A 15,076-nucleotide genomic window follows, 5' to 3' on the forward strand; every position below is an offset into this window, starting at 1 on the left:
CCCAAGGTACCTACTTTGAAGGGGACTGAGGCCTCACTTTCCTATGTACAATGTTTCTTGTATCTTGTATCTTCTTCAATAAATGTCTCTATTTTTCATACTACAGGGCTGGATATCTTCAGCTGAGTATGAATAACAAACCAAGCTACATTTACTTTTTAAAAAAATGTAATTGAGAAAACTTCTTATCATCATTACACTTAACATGTCTGGTAAATGCTTCTCAGATGGTGAACACTACTTGACTTCTGTTGTGAGAAGTATCAATTATACCTATGTACAACATTTATAATAATACAATTCAGTCTTCAGAATTTTTTCCAGAAAGGCTCGACATTCTATATTTTTCCATAAAATATAAACTATAAGTCATGTGTCTACCTTCCTAAACTTCATTTCCACTGTTTCCCTCTACTTCATTTTCAGGACAAGAGGAAATAAAATTGATGTGACAAGATTAATATTAAACTCAGCTATGCCTGCAAGAATGTAGAGTTGATGTGGTTTTGTTTTTAGGTGTTTCTTTTCTCCTTTTGGAATGTGGAACATCAGTTCACGCCTCAGTTTTGCCCAGACCTAAACTTAAAAATCCCTTCTCTATTTTATATGTCTTGTAGTACCCGCAGAGTCTGAGAATGTGACAGAGGAGCCCTTGCATGTCTGGGAATGTGACAGGGAACATATTATACCTATTTTTAAATCTTTAAAACTCTTGCAGTAGCTGAAACCTGGAAACTAGACTTGAATTATCTCATTGTTGGACCTCACCTAACACCCAGTTATCCTTTCCCTCATGTTGTGCACTTGGGTATTGCTCCTGTAATTTATGTGCTTCCTGCAATATCGTCATAGACCACCATCACTTCCACGTTCATTCTCCAACCACAATACTCTGACTAAATGATAACCTAGTGGCTGGAAAGAGTTAGGAGAGCTTTCTAAAGGCCAAACTAAATTCCATTCAGTGAAGTAATTGAATGGAATTTTTATGAGTTTGAATAGTTAAATTACAAACATGGGAATGGAAACTAGAAATATCCAATAAGGCAGACAAACCAAAAGACTGAAGCCTCACACTTCGGGGAGATAATTGAGTTGTAGTCCTTCTAAATAACATTGGTACATGAAAGGTAAGCTGAACATGTTACAACCACACCACTTCCAGATGTATCCCCTTGGACTCCTCATCTGAGATTCAGTTTAACTAAATATGTGTTTACTGACTGCTCCCTGCTACAAGGTTCTGTGTTTACTGACTTCTCTCTATTGGGCTCTATAATAAGCACTAGAGAGATAGGAAGAGAGGTCATGCATTCTCCTCCTTTGAAGGACTCACAGTTCAATAGGGAATATGCACATTGACAATATTGTGAAGACAGGGCTGTACTAGAAATAGTCAGAATGAGCTAGGAACCCAAGAAGGAGAAAATAATCCAGCTTAAAGATGATAGTGAATAATTTCAGGAGAGACAGCTTGGTGGATAACAATGAGTAGATGACAAAAGGGTGTGGGAGATAAGGTGCTTCTAGGCAAAGGAAACAATGCAGATGAAGGCTTTCAATAAAGCATGGTACTTTAAGAAACCACAAGGTATTTGGTGTTCTGGGAGCACACATGATGGTGTGAGATGAGATGAGATGAGTCTGGAAAGATAATACTATGGAATAATATCATGGAGGATCTTATAGCACCAATCTGTAGAATGTGGATTTTATCCACAGGCGATGAGGAGCCATTGGATCATTGAATAATTTAACCAGAGAAAAGGAGAAATTTTCATTTAAAAAAATTTCTGGATGTGGCATGGATGATGAGGTAGAGTTCAAAATTAAAGAAGCACCGTGGAAATGAGAAGAGAATTTGGAAGTTATTTGGAAGTGATTAGAGCTTAATCATTGATGGGGCTCTAAAGAGAGAGTAAGAGTCCCTCATGACCCTCATTTTTCTATATCTGTCTCAATTTAGGATATCTGAGGGGTGGGGGGCAAATTAAGGAAGGAAATAATGTAAAGAAAATAATAGAAGTAAGTTAAGGATGGTTCGAGATACTTGGGAGACATCAGGAAATAGTGACAATAACTCTTTTGAAAGCAATGCATATACCAGTAATAAAGCTCACAAAAGCACTTCAGATGAGAAAATAATATCATAAGTTACTGAAAAAAGTTTGTTATGTCACAAAAATATTCAAAAGATTAACAAAGCATAAATAAGGGAGGGGTTAACCCGGGCATGCTTCTTCTCTGAGATTTTCATTCATAAAGGCATTTGTCCAACTACATTTATTAAAGGATACTGAGGGTTAGACTATGCTAGGGTTTTTGAAATGAGTTGGATCCAGCTTGTGCTATCACATACCCCCAGTCTCGGGAAGGTGCTTGAATGTGAACAAACAATAGGACGTGAAGAGTAAATAAAGGAGTCTTATACTGTGGTCATGTAGAACATAGTTTGTCCTTCCTAAAAGAGTCCTAAGGAGACACTCTTGCAGAAAACTTCACCTAGGAGGAGTGACATGTAAGAAAATTCTTGAATATCTTTAAAGGTGAATAAAAAAAGAGAAAAAAAGTACTAAGGTACAGAGCTTTAAAATTGCATATAGTGGAATTGTGGATAGCTCACAGACCAGATCTTAAAAAACATGAAAATGAAAAAAGAATTGCTAAAAATTATAGAAGACTTAGGGTTTTTTTACATTCATTTGCTTATTTTGAGGTTTCATCTTTAAATAATGATGAATTAAATTATACCAGGATTTCCCAAAAGCAGAAATATTGAAATGTAGGGACAAGTAACTCTTGTTGGGGCCTGGCTTCTGTGCCATAGGATGTTCATCAGCATCTCTGGCCTCTACCCGCTAGACACCAGTAGCAGCCTGTGCTCCATTTGTAACAACCAAAAATGTCTCCAGACATTGCAAATATATCCCAGGGAGAGGGTGGGCAAAACAACCCAGGTGAGTATTACTGCATTAAATTATCCAAACTTTCAATTTCTCAAGAACACACAGAAAATAATAATTAAAATGTCCATGTGCCTGTTTCATGGCCTACTCTCCTCCTGAGCTTTGTTCCCACCTATCAAAATTGTATTAATATTTGAATCAGGGATCATCAGAATCATAACTTTCTAACCCTCTGAATAAGATTCACCTTGTACTTCTCCGATTATTGCTGATAAAATTTAGCGATACCTATGCCTTCTTCTCTTGCACAAGAAGTTGATAGGCATGTTCCACAGTTGTGAAAAGAGGCAGTTTGGAAGTTTTTTACTGACTAAACTTTGAAATGAGAAAGAAATAAAGAAGGAAAGAGCGGCTAAGGAAATACACTATTCTGGGAAACTGAGAGAAGGAAGAGGAAAGGACTTCTTAATAGGCACAACCTTTTTTCTCTTTCTTTTTCTTTCAAGAAGCCCATTAAGGCTTCAGAAATAGAATGATTCATTTTTATATACACTTGCTATTCCATAGATGTCCATAATTACATTAGCAATGAAAATCTAATGGAATGCATTGGAACAGTGCTACAGTCTCCCAGGCTTAATATCCTACAACTCATTTAACAAAATACAAATGCAGAACAGTCATCCAGCCAGGTCACCAGGTAAGTACGTTCTATCACCATCTTCTCAAACTTTGTGGCACATTTACACCGGAAAATATCCATATCCTTTCATCCAAGAAATTTTTAGAAAAGTTTTATTTCAAGACGAGCCAAAGGAAAACCTCTTTGCATTTCAAATGCCTTATTTAGACATTGAGTAGTAAATGTTTTATTTAGAAAAGTGATTAATCATTCCTGCAAGATTTATAAAATACTTATGAGAGGGGAGGAAAAAGACCTTTAAGTTGGAAAATTCCTCTCAAAGGAATTCTAAATGTCACAAAGAACATACTGGACCAATTTTTTTTTTTAAATTCTGTTTGCATCACAGAGTATAACTCAAATCTGGGTTGCAACAGAGAGGCTGAGACTGTTTACAGATCATCATTATCAGAGACAGAAAAATGTTAACTTTAGTGGAGGGGGGCCAAGGGTAATTGAAATTGCAAGCAGAACCCCCTGAAGAAAGCCCTTCCAAGCCAAAGAAATGGAGCCAGACCATGAAGGCATTTTTGTGTGGATGCAGACAGAGTTCCCTCCTGCAGAGGGCTGCCTGCAAGAACAGACTTCGTAGTTACTGCTTTCTCAACATTTCTGTCCCCTTCAACCAATTTGCTTTTGGACCAACTTTTCAAGGTTAGAGAAGATAAATGTTTTTCTGTTGACTTCCTTGTGAGCTGGAAAAAGCAGACTACAATCCTTTCACTGAAATGAAAGATTTACAGCTTCCTACCAGGAGTTTAGGTTTATGTTCTGGAACTCAAGGCAAGATTTCTGAGACAGCTTCACTGACCCCACAGCCCATCTCTCCACTTATCCTCCTACTGGCCATCCTTAAAACCCCATCCCACCTAACAGAAAGTCCTTTCATTTCCAGTGCATGGGGAAAAATATGGCCAGACTGGGATGTGCAAAAGGCCTCCGGTGGGACACCCTGGATGAATTAGAGGCTGGAAGGAAGAACAGGGAGTAAGTAGGTGGACAATGCAGAGTCCGAAAACATTGTGCCAAACAGTTAAGCGTCTTGGTCATTTGCTTTACATGTTCTTCTTCCTCCCTCCAAACCCCAAAGAGGAAGTGTTGTGTTAATTTGTTGCCCTTCCTTTTGAAAGTGCCCTAGAGCTCAGCTGCCAGATAGTGAAATAAATCAACGCCTTAGAATCCCCCCAGAAGGCAGGCACTGCCGTCGAGTGTGTTAGGAACAAGAATTGAGGACTGGTAATAGTTATGTATATCAAGAACAAACTAAACAAGGTTTTCCTCTCAACATGTGTTTCCAGTAAGGAATAAAACAAAACATTCTCAATGATCCTTCTACAAAATATCAAGAATCCAGGGACAGCTCTCCTTACATTAAGTAGCAATGTAATGATCAGCTCAGTATAACAGAATGGGTCCCACTATTGGTTCTCCAAATGCAGAGTATCTCAGAATGTTTTAAAGGACATAAATAAATATTTTGGGGAGAATATAGTGTTAACAGAAAATACCCAACAAATTTGTGATGGGATTTATTTTTCTTTTTAATCTTGTGTTTATCTTCTTTCTAGAATTATAATTTTATCCTGTTAGTCAAACACCAGATGTTTAAAATAAATTATCTGTCAGTATTGTGATTTTAAAAATTGTGTCTCATAGAAATTCTCATTTACTTTTTTAAGTATGAGCAGTGAGATAATGATTTTTTATGTCTAATAGCCATTTTTATATTTTTTTCTCTTTCATCACATTCTTTGTGCATTTTGTGAAGTTTTTAAAATAAACTGTTCATACAACAAGGAAATTAATGTTACAAATTTGGAACACTTTTTTCTATTATATTGTTTGTTTTGACTATTTATGGCATATTTGGCATACATATTTTTTTTTTCAAAACCACACTTCTTTCTAGAGCTACCACAGCACATAACATTTCTGGGTTGTGATTATATGCCACAACCTGGCATATGACAAGTTTCTTTATATAACTCTGTTTCTTTAACAAGAATTTGAAAGCAGGAACTATATACATCATCACAGCTTCAACATAATATCTGGTACACAGTATGAGGTCAGTTAACGTTTCAGCTCCCCACGGCAGAGGTTTTCTTTATTTCATTCACTGAGATGTACCCAGCACCTACCCAGAGCCTTGCTCTAATTCTTAAAAAATTCGCTGGATGAGTACACAAATAAATAATCTGAAAATAGTGTTCCAGGAGAAAAAGTATTAATTCATGCATTGTTATTTTTTTAGAAGAAATCAGATTTTGTTTTATTTTTATATAATACAGTGTTATCAACTATAGTCACCACTTTCACATTAGATCCTCAGACTTTATTCATCTTATAGCTGGATGTTTGTACCTTTTACCAACCTCTCCCTATTTGCCTTGAGCCCACCCCTAGCCCCTGGCAACCACTTTTTTACTCTCTGTTTCTATGAATTTCATTGTTTTCTTTTCTTTTTTAAGATTCCACATATAAGTTATAATGAATTCACTTCATGTTGTGAAACCACACTTTTTCACTCAAGTGGAATGCCACCTTCACCTTACGTGAAACTCCCCTGTGAATGCTCAGTCTGGTTTCATGGATTGTCCACTGTTCTGTTTGCTTACTTAACAAACTGTCCCAAGTGCCTACAACATACCATGCACCACTGTGTTTTAGGCACTAAAGACATAGCGGTGTGAAAAGGTTTTTTTTAAATATCAACAATGATGATATTAAAGAAAAAAAACAACATGAATAGTAAGAAGAAAACACAACAGAAAAAATAGAGAGAGGGAGAGGAAGGGAACAAGGAAAAAAGAGAGAAACAATTCCCATTGCCTCCTCTGGGTTTTATAGTCTAGTGAATAGAGCCAATAAATAAATTAATTAAAAATGTAACATATTAGTGATGATTTCTATGAAGGAAAAACAAAGCAGAAAAGGAGGAAAGAGAGATGGAGGTGTGGCAATTTTAATATATTGATCAACGAGGCTTTACTAACCAAGGGGCATTTGAGCAAACACCTGAAAGAGGTGAAGGAGTGAGTCATTGACTATATGAGAGAAGAAAATGAACAGGGAGTGTCTGCATGTTTGAGGCACTGTGAGAAAAGTAATGTGTCTGGGACGGGTTGAGCAGGGAGGGGTACAGAAAGGATGTGAGAGGGTAAAATGTGGGGGGACTGGATCACGCAGTGAAATTGGAAGCCTCTGGAGGGTTTTGAGCAAAGGAGTTATATGATATTTTTAGGTATTAAAAATTATGATGACAAATGTGTTGAGGATAATTACATAGGTTTGGGGTATAGAACAGGGTAACCAATTAGGAGGTAAACAATAATAGTAACTTTGAACTAAACAGTGGAAGTGAAAATGGAGAGAAATGGTAATATGGATATTTTGAAGGTCAAATGAATAGAATTGGCTATGAGATTGGATGTTGAGTGTGAGAGAAAGAGAAACATGAAGGATGATAAGATGTTTTTATTTTAAAAAACTGAACAAATAGAATTGTTATTAAGTGGACTGGGAATAACATGGAAGAAACAGACTTTAGAAAAGGATCAGGATTACTAAGAATTTTTGTACATTCTACATCTGCACCACAGATAGGCAAATTAAAAAAATTAAAACCTAGAGCCAATTATTATATTGCTACATTCTTATGATATTCATTAGTACTATTCTCAAACATTTAGTTTTTTTTAAAGATCTTATTCACTTATTGTTAGAAAGGGAAGGAAGGGAGAGAGAGAGAGAGAGAGAGAGAGAGAGAGAGAGAGAGAGAGAGAGAGAGAGAAACATCAATGTGCGGTGGCTGGGGATTATGACCTGCAACCCAGGCATGTACCCTGGCAGGGAATCGAACCTACGACACTTTGGTTTGCAGCCTGTGCTCAATCCACTGAGCTATGCCAGCCAGGGCTTAGTTTTCTTTTTAGACATCTGGTGGTATTATACTTCACCATACAATTTGAACTTAGGTGGAGCCTAGTAACTAGCCTTAGTCAATGAACTCTACTATAGTTACACAGCACATTCATCAACCTGAGTCCCTGAGTGCAAGGAGCAAAGCTCTTCTATGATCTTGTATTGGACATGTAGCTGGGCCAAGGAATAAACGTTGTCGGGATGAACACTACCTAACATATTCTTCCTGATATAGAAATTAGCACACAATGTGAGATGGAGTCATGATATACAACATACAACCATAAATACCTAGCATTGCTTAGTAATCCGGTGGTGGGTAGCAAAGAAAGGAAATCATTATTGGAAGCTGGAAGGATGATGGTTAGTACTATACTCATATACCTATGATACTTAAAGCTGTGACCTGAAATAACTTGGAAGGAAAATAATATATAAGAAGAATCTGTGTGCTGGTTGTTGTTGCCTTTATTTTGATAAGGTACAGTAGTCCCCCTTATCCATGGGGATAGGTTCTAAGACACCAGTGGATGCCTCAAACTGCAGATAGTACCAAACCCTACATGTACTCTGTTTTTTCCTATACATACATACCTATGACAAGTTTTATTTATAAATAAAACTTATTTATTTATAAATTAGGCATAGCAAAAGATTAACTACAATAACTAATAATAAAATAGTGTAACCACATAGAAATTTCATTTCTTTACTATGGCCTTTTCTCCTTTCTTTTCTTTTGATTCACACTGGCCTCGTCCAGCACCAGACTCACCTGCCTCCTCCTCCCTTGCACCATTGCTCCCTTAATCACTGAGCCCTCAGGACAATGGGGCTTGGCCAGCATCAAATAATCTTAGGAACAAAGTCTTGAGTCTGTTGACTCCAGAGACAAGAGTTTTGGTCAAACTAGAGATAACATCTAGGCCTCAATTTTATTTCAGCTCCAGGCCAGGAAAAGCACTGAAACCAACCAAAATGACACCGAGGCTGGCATCAGGATCAGAGGCACTGATCCACTACCGTTAGCCTAGTGATGGCCAGTCAGCAGAGACCATGATTCTGGCCACAACCTTAACTCCCTTAGTCACCATCATTAATAATTTTTCCCTGTAGCACCCATCACCTGGAAGCCAGTGGGGAGCCAGGCTCTGAGCATTAGCTAGTCTGTCCGCAGATGTGGGCCACTTCCTCAACTAATAAACCTTTGCTTTCCTTGCTGCAAACTCCTATTCGTGTCTTACTGGACTTTGATGCACACAGGCAGAAGGATCCCTTTAGTCTGGTAACAGCTGAACAATTTTAACAATATGCAATAATAAAAATGATATGAATGGGGTCTCATTTTTTCTCAAAATATCTTATACTGTATTCACCTTTCTTGTGATGATGAGGTGATAAAATGCCTACCTATGTGATGAGGTAAAGCAAGGTGGATGATGTAGTAATGTTAGGCTACTATTGACCTTCTAACGATGTGTAATAAGCACTTTGTGGCTTCTCTTTGGCATGTCCAAGTTGTAGTATCATCAGTCTTGAACTTTGGGGCCATTTTTTAAATTAAAAAAAAGTTACTTGAACACAAACACGGTGATATTTTGACAGTCAACCTGATAACCAAGACAGCCACTAAATGACTGATGGGAAGGTATCACAGGGTGTGGACACACTGGACACAGGGTTTCCTGGACAGGATGAGGCAGAACAGTGCAGGATTTCATCATGTTTCTCAGAATGGTGCAACTTAAAAATCATGAATTGTTTATTTCTGGAATTTTCCATTTAATATTTTTCAATCATGGTTGACCATGGGTAACTGAAACTGGGGAGACTGAAATCACAAACTAGGGAGGAGGACTACTGTGTTATGAGAAAGAGATGAGTTCAGAAAATAATTGGCTAGCTTCAGGCAGAAGCTAAGGGCTGGAATGTCGACTTTGGACAGACTGTGGCAACTGTCTGGGCAGGAAGGTGCTGCATCCCAAAAGCATGTGAGGATCTAACAACAAGATAACCTCCCAACCTCCAGTGCACAGAAGGCCATGTGAGGACCAGTGAGAAGGCAGATGTCTATAAGCCAGGAAGAGAGGCCTCACCACAAACCGAATTTGTTATCATCTTGATCATGGACTTCCAGTCTCCAGAACTCTGAGAAAATAAATGTCTGTTGTAAAAGCCACTCTGTCAGTAGTACTTTGTTACAGAAGTCTTAAAAAACTAACATACATAGCAAGACTATCCATCTATCTTTCTTAGAAGCAAATAAAATAGAACAGCTAAAATCCACAAATAAGGTTCAAGAGGCTGCTAATTCTCCTTTCTCCACTTTTAAAGAAAAACTTAAGGATGTCTTGTAACAACAAAGACCAATTAGAATTCATCAAGGATAAAGTCAAGGGTATGGCTTTCAAATTCAGTGTTAAAATCTCCTGAATAGAATAGATTAAGGAGACAAGATCAGCAAGAAACAACTAAAAGTTAATGCTCATTTACTTTTTCCAGTTGAAAAAGGGGCTTAAGAACAAAAGTAACAACAACAGGCCCTGACTGATATGGCTCAGTTGGTTGGGCCTTGTCTGCAAAGTGAAAGGTCACAGTTTGATACAGATTAGGGCACATGCCTGGGTTACAGGTTCAGTCTTTGGTCAAGGTGTGAGCAAGAGGCAACTGATGGATGTTTCTCTCTCACATCAATGTTTCTCTCCTCTTTCTCCCTTCCTTCCCCATCTCTAAAAATAAATTTAAAATTTTTTAAATAACAAAAATAACAATAACAACAAAAAATGCAAAGCTTGGTGGTCTCCAAATTAATTCAAGGTGGAGACAGGAGAACTTTAGCAACATAAAATAATATGCCTAAAAATAAACCATGTGTGGTAATTGGCACATAGAACTGAATGGAATCTAATGGATATGGTGTTTGCTATATTTTCAACAGAATTATACTACCAAAGAAACCATATATCTGAACTAAACAAGGTCAGTGACTATTCAAGACATAAAATTATCTTATGTCTCTGACTTTTCAGTTACAAAGCAGATCAATTAAACTGCTCAATATTCAGTAGCAGACAAATTTTTCAGTATATGTTTTGATGAGGTCGAAGAGTAACAGAAGACTCTTCTAGAGTGACAGATTCAAGAGCCATGGGAACCGTGGACCAGGGAGGTCTCTTAGTCAGCAGAGTCAGGGTCTAACCAAGAAACATTCCTTACTGTCAGGATAGACCTGGCTGCATTTAAGAGTTGTTATGGACCTGTAGTTGCTGTGTGTCATTCAGTCTTCCCTCTTTGTAGGTGAGAAGGTTTCTTTTGGTTGTCATATCCCTCTTCCAACATTGTGTAACAGAAGCCAGGTCCAGACCTGGTAAAGAGACTATAGAGCACTACCCAGAGATTCTAGACTTGGGACTGGATGCAATATCTGGATTGCATTTTGGGTTTGAGTTAGCCAACTATTTGGGGACAAGAAAGGTAAATTATGGTGGTGATTAGGGCTGTTCACTTTGGCCAATAAAAACTGACTGAAAGTGAGATAAGTCACTTCCAGATGGCAGATTTGAGCATGTGGGATTCTCCGCACTCCCTTTTTCCTCAGTCTGTCAACATGAAAGTATACAAGGGAGTAGGGGAGTATCCTTAATGTGCCAAGAATATAAACAGCTGTAAGTAGCACTAATGACCACAATAGTCTGGTTTTTCTGAGAGAAGGAGAAGAGTTACCTCAGAGGTATTCTGGTCTCAACCTCCCTTCCTATAGGTATAAAAGAGTTAAACAGCAAACCCTTCTAACTCCCATTTTAAATCTACTGGGAAAGAGGAAGAGTTACGATTTCAATCATAAAGGAGATTAGAGTGCTAAAATCAACCCACTTCAATATCATCAAAAGTGACCCCGATTTTAATCTGTCCAAGATGCCATCCATGTTATGAGAAAGAGAACTTCATCTGAGCATAGTTCTAGTCAGTGACTAGAGAAACACAGAATGCTGTCATATTCATTCCCCACCGAGTTCAGACTGCTCAGCAAACCAATGACAGCTGTGACCCACTGGAGAACTGTTGCACAAAGATAAATGTGGACTCTGAAAAAGATGGACGTGGGAAATATTAATGGATGAGATAGGACTGAGTTTGAAAGCATATAAAAAATTCTTTAAATCCCCTAAGAAAGTGTAGAGTGATACTCAGAAAGTTTAGAGAAAAAAAACATGATTATAATCTTAAGAGTTCACAAAAAGATGAATTTCTCTGTCATTCCTAGAGAAATACAAAAAATAAAGGCATATTTAAATTAATTTTTAAAGTCCCTCTCTCAGACCCTGAATTTCCAAACAGGAAATCTCTTCCTACATAAGAAGTCTAGGTGGTGACCTAAATGCCAGAGTCCCAAGATATGAAAACACTCCTATGTCCCCACACCTACACACGTCACCCAAGACATCAGCTAATGTGTGGGAGTAGACAGTGGGAAAGGCTCTATTCCCTTTGATGCAAATAATAAATTACCAATCATTGAGCTTATTTTCCAAAAGTGGAATTCTCACCCATTAGTGCTTTAGTGACTGTGAATGAAGGTCTCAACTAATCAAAACAGACTTTTGGATGTGTTAAATATCAGAATCAGAACATGTCAGTTTTTTGGATAAACACCAGGATCCTGGTTGAAAATCTGTCTGTGACTACAAGGTGGGATGCAAAAAAAAGACAAAATTTATTTATTAAAAATTGTGTATTTATTCTTACATGTTTAAATTTCAATCACCTTCAAAGTCCTCTCCATTGGATGTAATACACCTATTGACACTTTTTCCCACTGCTAAAAGAGTTTTTGAACTCATTGAATTTGATGCCTTGTAGTGCTTCTGTTGTTTTGTTTGTTTGTTTGTTTCACCCTTTCCACATCAGCAAAATGGTTCTCTTTGAGGACGTTTTTTTTCTGGGGGAAACAAAAAACTTGCTGGGGTAAAGGGGTAAGACTGGGTGAATAGAGAGGGTGGGGCATGGGGGTCATGACAATTTTGGTCAAAAACTAATGAACACTCACCACAGTGTGAGCAAGTGTGCTCATAAATCACCAATCATGAAATGGGAAAATGCATTGAAAGAGTCTTCAAAAAATCACTGAAGCCAAATGCAGCCTCTCACAACAACACCAACTGGTACACTGATACAGATGGTTCTTAGAACACTCACCTAGTAAGGGAAGCCTGTACCACAAGGGGCCCACCCTCCAGAAAATAATTTCTGGAGGTTTTTCAGGGCCCCCCCCTCATATATAGACTATGACAATGGACTGATTAGAAGGGTTCTGGCCAAGGTTACCTTTAAACTTGGCCAGAACCCCAGAGACTACATGCAGATAGTTTCATTAATAGAAGTGAAGCAGGGCAATTTTGGCAACTGGTTTTACTCTGAGATCAATCTAGCTAAACTCTGATGCTTCTTTCATCTTCTTTCAGTTACTAATGTTAATAAAGTTATTAACAGAAGAAGACTGCTAATGTCTCTCATCTGAGATTTGAGAAACAGACATCAAATGGATTATTTTAGGGGAACCAGTCTACTTACTGAGCAGGTAGAATAGACAAGACATTATCAGTGCAGCTGAAAGCCCAGTCAGCTGCTAGTCAGCTTTAGGAAAGCCTGGAGTAAACACCTTTGCTGAAGTCCCTTCCAAAGCAGACTGGCAAGATAAGACGGTTAGTACCTGCAAATGGACAGGGCCATCCATCTGCCTGCCTTGAGACTGGGCAACTAGCAAAGGTGCAAGGATTTGCAGGAGTTCTGAGCCCACAGTGAGGCTAAAAACAACACTGCGCAATCACAACAGGAGGATTCAGAGGCACCTATGAATGGTTAAAGTGCACCTGTGCATCTTTTAGTGTTCCTTGAAGCAAAGGTAATGTTTTGTGGCAGGCTGCACTCAACAGTATGAAACTGAAAGCATGCAAATTACATAAAAACGAAGGCCGACCTGGTGGATCATGGAAACCATAAGCCAGTTAGGGAGAGAGAGTGTCTTGGTTTCACAAGAAACCGGCCTCTGATCCAGTTAGAAGAGAGGAGAAACCTGACGTTGCCCATGGTGATGGATACACTATTGACTGGAATCAGAACGGGCTGTGACTCGGCAGCGCCAGCCTCTGGTGGGGGCAGGAAGGGCCTGCGGGGCTCACAGCCTGGATCCTCCTCTCCCGGGGACCTAGGTAGAAATAGAAAGGGAATTAAAACATGACAGACTTCCTTAGACAAATTTTTGAGATTCTGAGGCTGAGAGGAAATGAATACTATGTTAGAGACTGGAAGATCAGCCCAAACCACTGTTCAAAATTAAGTTCTATATGGCTTTCTTTAAGGCAAGGCGAGCTTTTTGCTACTCGATGAAGCTGTAGTTGCCTTGGCAGTCCAGCATGAGGCACTGAGGAATTCAGAGGGTCCTTGCCCAAGTTTTCTCACCAGTTTACCCCCTGGAACTTTTGCCAAGGCTTCTAGAAGAGTAAAACCCTCTAAAAAAGCAAAACTAAGGACATACTTCCAACCAATAAAGCATGAAGCTTTATAGGTTATATTTGACTAACAAAAATATTAACGTGTGTCTTTTCTCCTATCTGAGTTCATGGAGCTAATTCAAATCTAAATACATATATTGAATAAATATGTCTCTAATCAAAGACTTCTTTCATACAAATATATATTTTTGTAATTTTGGAATATGTAGATTAAAAAAGACACAAAATATTTGCATGATTTTGCCACTAAAACACCTGGCCATTAGTGATTAGTTGGTATGTGACTTTGAGTAAAAAAGTCATTCTAAGGGGTCAGATAGCATTATGTGCCTCTTGAAGCAAACAGTATCAGAGTTGCTCAAGGTTTGATATAGTTGCTGTTATTATTCCCAGTCTCATAATTTAAATTTCATCTATATATCCTTATGACTCAAAATTTATATTTACATCCTAGACTCAATTCTGAGCTCTGTGCATCCAACTGCCCACTTAACAGCTCCAGCTGATGTTCAGCAGCCAACCTTGGTGTGCACGAGTCTCCTCCTCCACCCATGTTCTTCACCTTAGTCAAGGCCACCTCCATCACCCGTTTGCACAAGCAGGAATTCGGAGAATCACTCTTCTTAGTGTCTGACCACTCATTCTTCATTAAAAAAAAATCCATCCTTACTGTCAGTACTACACACACAAAAGATTTCCAACTCAATTCATGTTCATCAGTTCTGCTGTCTACGCCAGTCCCATCCTCCATCACCCCCAGTGTAGGGACAACTACAACAGCCTCCTAATTTGTCACTTCTCTTCCTCTCCTGCTGCTCCCTATGCTATTTCTGCATCATCCATTATGTTCCTACCACACAGTCTTCTTTCAGTTCCTCTGGACTTTCAAACCCTCTTTACTATCTCCTAGTAACACTCTTCTCACCAATTTTCTTCTAATGCTGTAAATTATAGAAGCATGGGGTAAATCACTTTTGCCTGGCATTATCAAAGTATTCAATAAATATTTATTGCATAAATGAGATGATGTTTCTCCTCCTAGAGATTACACT

Source organism: Phyllostomus hastatus, unplaced genomic scaffold (assembly GCF_019186645.2).
Source record: "Phyllostomus hastatus isolate PE091 unplaced genomic scaffold, TTU_PhHast_1.1 phas_contig_40, whole genome shotgun sequence".
In the NCBI taxonomy this organism is placed as follows: Eukaryota; Metazoa; Chordata; class Mammalia; order Chiroptera; family Phyllostomidae; genus Phyllostomus; species Phyllostomus hastatus.